Here is a 7,500-nt window from a genome sequence, read left to right as displayed (position 1 = left end):
TCTAACAGGCCAAGATTGGTTGGAGATTTCAAAATTTGGCTAAGTCCAGATTTTTCTACCCTTCGGGAAAACAACCCTAGTTCACCAAGTTGAACGCGAAAAACTGTCCATAGGATACGCACAAAACGTTTATTGAGTTGGTCACCATATGTGGAAATTATGGTGAAAATAAGCCAAGTTCCGGAGTTTTTAACTCACACGAAACCACGAAAAACTTTCATTAGGAAAACTTGGTTGGAGCACCCTACTGCAGAACACACCGACATGGACGAAATGGTCGACTGGCCAAGAGAAAAAATTTTTGCGGGACCACTCAAAACATCATAGTTAGACCTAGCAAATGATGAAAAGTGAAACCCGCGATCGATTGGAGAAACCTTATTTTACACTGAAAAATTCCACATAAGGAAAATTTGTATGGAGCACCCTACTGCAGAGCACACCGACAGGGCCGGGAAGGAAGGCCCGGTCCAAGAAAAAATTTTTGCGGGACCACTCAAAACATCATAGTTAGACCTAGCAAATGATGAAAAGTGAAACCCGCGATCGATTGGAGAAACCTTATTTTACACTGAAAAATTCCACATAAGGAAAATTTGTATGGAGCACCCTACTGCAGAGCACACCGACAGGGCCGGGAAGGAAGGCCCGGTCCAAGAAAAAATTTTTGCGGGACCACTCAAAACATCATAGTTAGACCTAGCAAATGATGAAAAGTGAAACCCGCGATCGATTGGAGAAACCTTATTTTACACTGAAAAATTCCACATAAGGAAAATTTGTATGGAGCACCCTACTGCAGAGCACACCGACAGGGCCGGGAAGGAAGGCCCGGTCCAAGAAAAAATTTTTGCGGGACCACTCAAAACATCATAGTTAGACCTAGCAAATGATGAAAAGTGAAACCCGCGATCGATTGGAGAAACCTTATTTTACACTGAAAAATTCCACATAAGGAAAATTTGTATGGAGCACCCTACTGCAGAGCACACCGACAGGGCCGGGAAGGAAGGCCCGGTCCAAGAAAAAATTTTTGCGGGACCACTCAAAACATCATAGTTAGACCTAGCAAATGATGAAAAGTGAAACCCGCGATCGATTGGAGAAACCTTATTTTACACTGAAAAATTCCACATAAGGAAAATTTGTATGGAGCACCCTACTGCAGAGCACACCGACAGGGCCGGGAAGGAAGGCCCGGTCCAAGAAAAAATTTTTGCGGGACCACTCAAAACATCATAGTTAGACCTAGCAAATGATGAAAAGTGAAACCCGCGATCGATTGGAGAAACCTTATTTTACACTGAAAAATTCCACATAAGGAAAATTTGTATGGAGCACCCTACTGCAGAGCACACCGACAGGGCCGGGAAGGAAGGCCCGGTCCAAGAAAAAATTTTTGCGGGACCACTCAAAACATCATAGTTAGACCTAGCAAATGATGAAAAGTGAAACCCGCGATCGATTGGAGAAACCTTATTTTACACTGAAAAATTCCACATAAGGAAAATTTGTATGGAGCACCCTACTGCAGAGCACACCGACAGGGCCGGGAAGGAAGGCCCGGTCCAAGAAAAAATTTTTGCGGGACCACTCAAAACAACATAGTTAGACCTAGCAAATGATGAAAAGTGAAACCCGCGATCGATTGGAGAAACCTTATTTTACACTGAAAAATTCCACATAAGGAAAATTTGTATGGAGCACCCTACTGCAGAGCACACCGACAGGGCCGGGAAGGAAGGCCCGGTCCAAGAAAAAATTTTTGCGGGACCACTCAAAACATCATAGTTAGACCTAGCAAATGATGAAAAGTGAAACCCGCGATCGATTGGAGAAACCTTATTTTACACTGAAAAATTCCACATAAGGAAAATTTGTATGGAGCACCCTACTGCAGAGCACACCGACAGGGCCGGGAAGGAAGGCCCGGTCCAAGAAAAAATTTTTGCGGGACCACTCAAAACATCATAGTTAGACCTAGCAAATGATGAAAAGTGAAACCCGCGATCGATTGGAGAAACCTTATTTTACACTGAAAAATTCCACATAAGGAAAATTTGTATGGAGCACCCTACTGCAGAGCACACCGACAGGGCCGGGAAGGAAGGCCCGGTCCAAGAAAAAATTTTTGCGGGACCACTCAAAACATCATAGTTAGACCTAGCAAATGATGAAAAGTGAAACCCGCGATCGATTGGAGAAACCTTATTTTACACTGAAAAATTCCACATAAGGAAAATTTGTATGGAGCACCCTACTGCAGAGCACACCGACAGGGCCGGGAAGGAAGGCCCGGTCCAAGAAAAAATTTTTGCGGGACCACTCAAAACATCATAGTTAGACCTAGCAAATGATGAAAAGTGAAACCCGCGATCGATTGGAGAAACCTTATTTTACACTGAAAAATTCCACATAAGGAAAATTTGTATGGAGCACCCTACTGCAGAGCACACCGACAGGGCCGGGAAGGAAGGCCCGGTCCAAGAAAAAATTTTTGCGGGACCACTCAAAACATCATAGTTAGACCTAGCAAATGATGAAAAGTGAAACCCGCGATCGATTGGAGAAACCTTATTTTACACTGAAAAATTCCACATAAGGAAAATTTGTATGGAGCACCCTACTGCAGAGCACACCGACAGGGCCGGGAAGGAAGGCCCGGTCCAAGAAAAAATTTTTGCGGGACCACTCAAAACATCATAGTTAGACCTAGCAAATGATGAAAAGTGAAACCCGCGATCGATTGGAGAAACCTTATTTTACACTGAAAAATTCCACATAAGGAAAATTTGTATGGAGCACCCTACTGCAGAGCACACCGACAGGGCCGGGAAGGAAGGCCCGGTCCAAGAAAAAATTTTTGCGGGACCACTCAAAACATCATAGTTAGACCTAGCAAATGATGAAAAGTGAAACCCGCGATCGATTGGAGAAACCTTATTTTACACTGAAAAATTCCACATAAGGAAAATTTGTATGGAGCACCCTACTGCAGAACACACCGACAGGGCCGGGAAGGAAGGCCCGGTCCAAGAAAAAATTTTTGCGGGACCACTCAAAACATCATAGTTAGACCTAGCAAATGATGAAAAGTGAAACCCGCGATCGATTGGAGAAACCTTATTTTACACTGAAAAATTCCACATAAGGAAAATTTGTATGGAGCACCCTACTGCAGAACACACCGACAGGGCCGGGAAGGAAGGCCCGGTCCAAGAAAAAATTTTTGCGGGACCACTCAAAACATCATAGTTAGACCTAGCAAATGATGAAAAGTGAAACCCGCGATCGATTGGAGAAACCTTATTTTACACTGAAAAATTCCACATAAGGAAAATTTGTATGGAGCACCCTACTGCAGAGCACACCGACAGGGCCGGGAAGGAAGGCCCGGTCCAAGAAAAAATTTTTGCGGGACCACTCAAAACATCATAGTTAGACCTAGCAAATGATGAAAAGTGAAACCCGCGATCGATTGGAGAAACCTTATTTTACACTGAAAAATTCCACATAAGGAAAATTTGTATGGAGCACCCTACTGCAGAGCACACCGACAGGGCCGGGAAGGAAGGCCCGGTCCAAGAAAAAATTTTTGCGGGACCACTCAAAACATCATAGTTAGACCTAGCAAATGATGAAAAGTGAAACCCGCGATCGATTGGAGAAACCTTATTTTACACTGAAAAATTCCACATAAGGAAAATTTGTATGGAGCACCCTACTGCAGAGCACACCGACAGGGCCGGGAAGGAAGGCCCGGTCCAAGAAAAAATTTTTGCGGGACCACTCAAAACATCATAGTTAGACCTAGCAAATGATGAAAAGTGAAACCCGCGATCGATTGGAGAAACCTTATTTTACACTGAAAAATTCCACATAAGGAAAATTTGTATGGAGCACCCTACTGCAGAGCACACCGACAGGGCCGGGAAGGAAGGCCCGGTCCAAGAAAAAATTTTTGCGGGACCACTCAAAACATCATAGTTAGACCTAGCAAATGATGAAAAGTGAAACCCGCGATCGATTGGAGAAACCTTATTTTACACTGAAAAATTCCACATAAGGAAAATTTGTATGGAGCACCCTACTGCAGAACACACCGACATGGACGAAAGGGTCGACTGGCCAAGAGAAAAAATTTTTGCGGGACCACTCAAAACATCATAGTTAGACCTAGCAAATGATGAAAAGTGAAACCCGCGATCGATTGGAGAAACCTTATTTTACACTGAAAAATTCCACATAAGCAAAATTTGTATGGAGCACCCTACTGCAGAGCACACCGACAGGGCCGGGAAGGAAGGCCCGGTCCAAGAAAAAATTTTTGCGGGACCACACAAAACATCATAGTTAGACCTAGCAAATGATGAAAAGTGAAACCCGCGATCGATTGGAGAAACCTTATTTTACACTGAAAAATTCCACATAAGCAAAATTTGTATGGAGCACCCTACTGCAGAGCACACCGACAGGGCCGGGAAGGAAGGCCCGGTCCAAGAAAAAATTTTTGCGGGACCACTCAAAACATCATAGTTAGACCTAGCAAATGATGAAAAGTGAAAACCGCGATCGATTGGAGAAACCTTATTTTACACTGAAAAATTCCACATAAGGAAAATTTGTATGGAGCACCCTACTGCAGAGCACACCGACAGGGCCGGGAAGGAAGGCCCGGTCCAAGAAAAAATTTTTGCGGGACCACTCAAAACATCATAGTTAGACCTAGCAAATGATGAAAAGTGAAACCCGCGATCGATTGGAGAAACCTTATTTTACACTGAAAAATTCCACATAAGGAAAATTTGTATGGAGCACCCTACTGCAGAGCACACCGACAGGGCCGGGAAGGAAGGCCCGGTCCAAGAAAAAATTTTTGCGGGACCACTCAAAACATCATAGTTAGACCTAGCAAATGATGAAAAGTGAAACCCGCGATCGATTGGAGAAACCTTATTTTACACTGAAAAATTCCACATAAGGAAAATTTGTATGGAGCACCCTACTGCAGAGCACACCGACAGGGCCGGGAAGGAAGGCCCGGTCCAAGAAAAAATTTTTGCGGGACCACTCAAAACATCATAGTTAGACCTAGCAAATGATGAAAAGTGAAACCCGCGATCGATTGGAGAAACCTTATTTTACACTGAAAAATTCCACATAAGGAAAATTTGTATGGAGCACCCTACTGCAGAACACACCGACAGGGCCGGGAAGGAAGGCCCGGTCCAAGAAAAAATTTTTGCGGGACCACTCAAAACATCATAGTTAGACCTAGCAAATGATGAAAAGTGAAACCCGCGATCGATTGGAGAAACCTTATTTTACACTGAAAAATTCCACATAAGGAAAATTTGTATGGAGCACCCTACTGCAGAGCACACCGACAGGGCCGGGAAGGAAGGCCCGGTCCAAGAAAAAATTTTTGCGGGACCACTCAAAACATCATAGTTAGACCTAGCAAATGATGAAAAGTGAAACCCGCGATCGATTGGAGAAACCTTATTTTACACTGAAAAATTCCATATAAGCAAAATTTGTATGGAGCACCCTACTGCAGAACACACCGACATGGACGAAAGGGTCGACTGGCCAAGAGAAAAAAATTTTGCGGGACCACTCAAAACATCATAGTTAGACCTAGCAAATGATGAAAAGTGAAACCCGCGATCGATTGGAGAAACCTTATTTTACACTGAAAATTCCACATAAGGAAAATTTGTATGGAGCACCCTACTGTGGTCACCATCGGTCGAGTTGGTCGAGACGGGCAAAAAATTTTTTTTTCCATATCGTCTCAAAACATGATTTATGGACCTTGTAAATGTTGAAAAGTGAAACGAAATCACTTTTGGAGCGATGAAAATTTTGTATGGGAGGTCCCTACCCGGAACAAATTTTACTAGTAAAGTCATCATTCCGCGACGAGAAATTTGAAAATGGTCAAATATGGTTAAGATGTCATGTTCATTCCCTACTATGGGGGACCAGGTCGTCACGAAAAAATTTTTTTCTCGACCTGGTCAAATGTGGTTCTGCGACGGAGGTTAAACTAATATTGCATAATTTGGCCCAAAAACCCCCCTCTGTCAGAAAAATTTCCCCTTCAAGAGCGAAAGCAGACCACATAAGTTGAGCTTCGAGGTATCTGAAAGTTGAATATAGAGCGAGGTTCTAAGCGAAGGGATAGCTTAACGTTGAGCATTGAACGCAAAAAAGCTTAGAGATAAGCTTATTATATAACGATTGTGGTGCAGGACACAGCTTAACGTTGAGCTTTGAACGCACATGGCTAGAACTAAGCTAAGAGATACCTATAGTGGTGCATGGAACTGCTCACAAGTTGAGCTTCGAGAAGTCCAAAGGCAAAATGTAGAGCGAGGTTCTAAGCGAAGGGATAGCTTAACGTTGAGCATTGAACGCAAAAAGCTTAGAGATAAGCTTATTATATAACGATTGTGGTGCAGGACACAGCTTAACGTTGAGCTTTGAACGCACATGGCTAGAACTAAGCTAAGAGATACGGGTAGTGGTGCATGGAACTGCTCACAAGTTGAGCTTCGAGAAGTCCAAAGGCAAAATATAGAGAGAGGTCCTAGCAGCCTAAAAAACTTCTAGGGCCGACAGCTCACAAGTTGAGTTTCGAACGCAATTAGGCTACCCTGGTAGCCTTGATTTGAAAGCATTAAGGCAATGATATGGTAGAATGCCCGATCTTAAACCTATTGACAGAGAATGTGTACGAGTAAGCATAGATGTGGAGGAGCACATACCCTAAACAGTCCCGAAAGATGGTTAGCTAAGTGATGCATCACAAATGGACTTGGCGCACCAAGTTCACACTGAATCACACACGATCGCGTATATTAAAACCTGTTGTGTGGTGCATCACTAATAAAGTTTGGTGCGTCAAACGAACATGAGAGTTGAGCATATTGGGTATGTGTGATAACACACTTTGCACGACAATCGAGAAACCGCATAAGCTCAGTATAACACAGCAGGGGAAGATTGATGAAAACCAGAGCTAATACATGCAACAGGCCGGGAATGCTGCTTCTGAAGGTGGTAGAACCGGTGCACTTATTAGTTAAACCAATCGGCCGATTGAGTTGAAGTCTGGTACCGATCTTTCACTTGACTGTGCCCCATCAACTATTGATGGTAGTGTAGAGGACTACCATGGTTGTGACGGGAAGCGGGAATCAGGGTTCGATTCCGGAGCTAGTAGAGAGTGCCTGATAAAGGCCATGGTACACATCCAAATCAGGAAAGCAGCAGGAAACACTACCATACATTGCCAGGTGCATAGGAGGATTGCAAGCCCGTAAATTGCCCGATTATAGCCAACGATGCTGAGAACGGAATTTATTCCTTCGATCGTCGTTGGTTCACATGTTTACTGATGGTTGTACGAACACCATACCCGGTGGTAAGTACAGTGGAGCTCGACTTCACAACATAATGTTCACCAGTTGGACGCATAGATTGGAATAGCTC

Source organism: Anopheles marshallii (assembly GCF_943734725.1).
Source record: "Anopheles marshallii chromosome X unlocalized genomic scaffold, idAnoMarsDA_429_01 X_unloc_70, whole genome shotgun sequence".
NCBI lineage: Eukaryota > Metazoa > Arthropoda > Insecta > Diptera > Culicidae > Anopheles > Anopheles marshallii.
Note: the sequence above shows the minus strand (reverse complement) of the source record.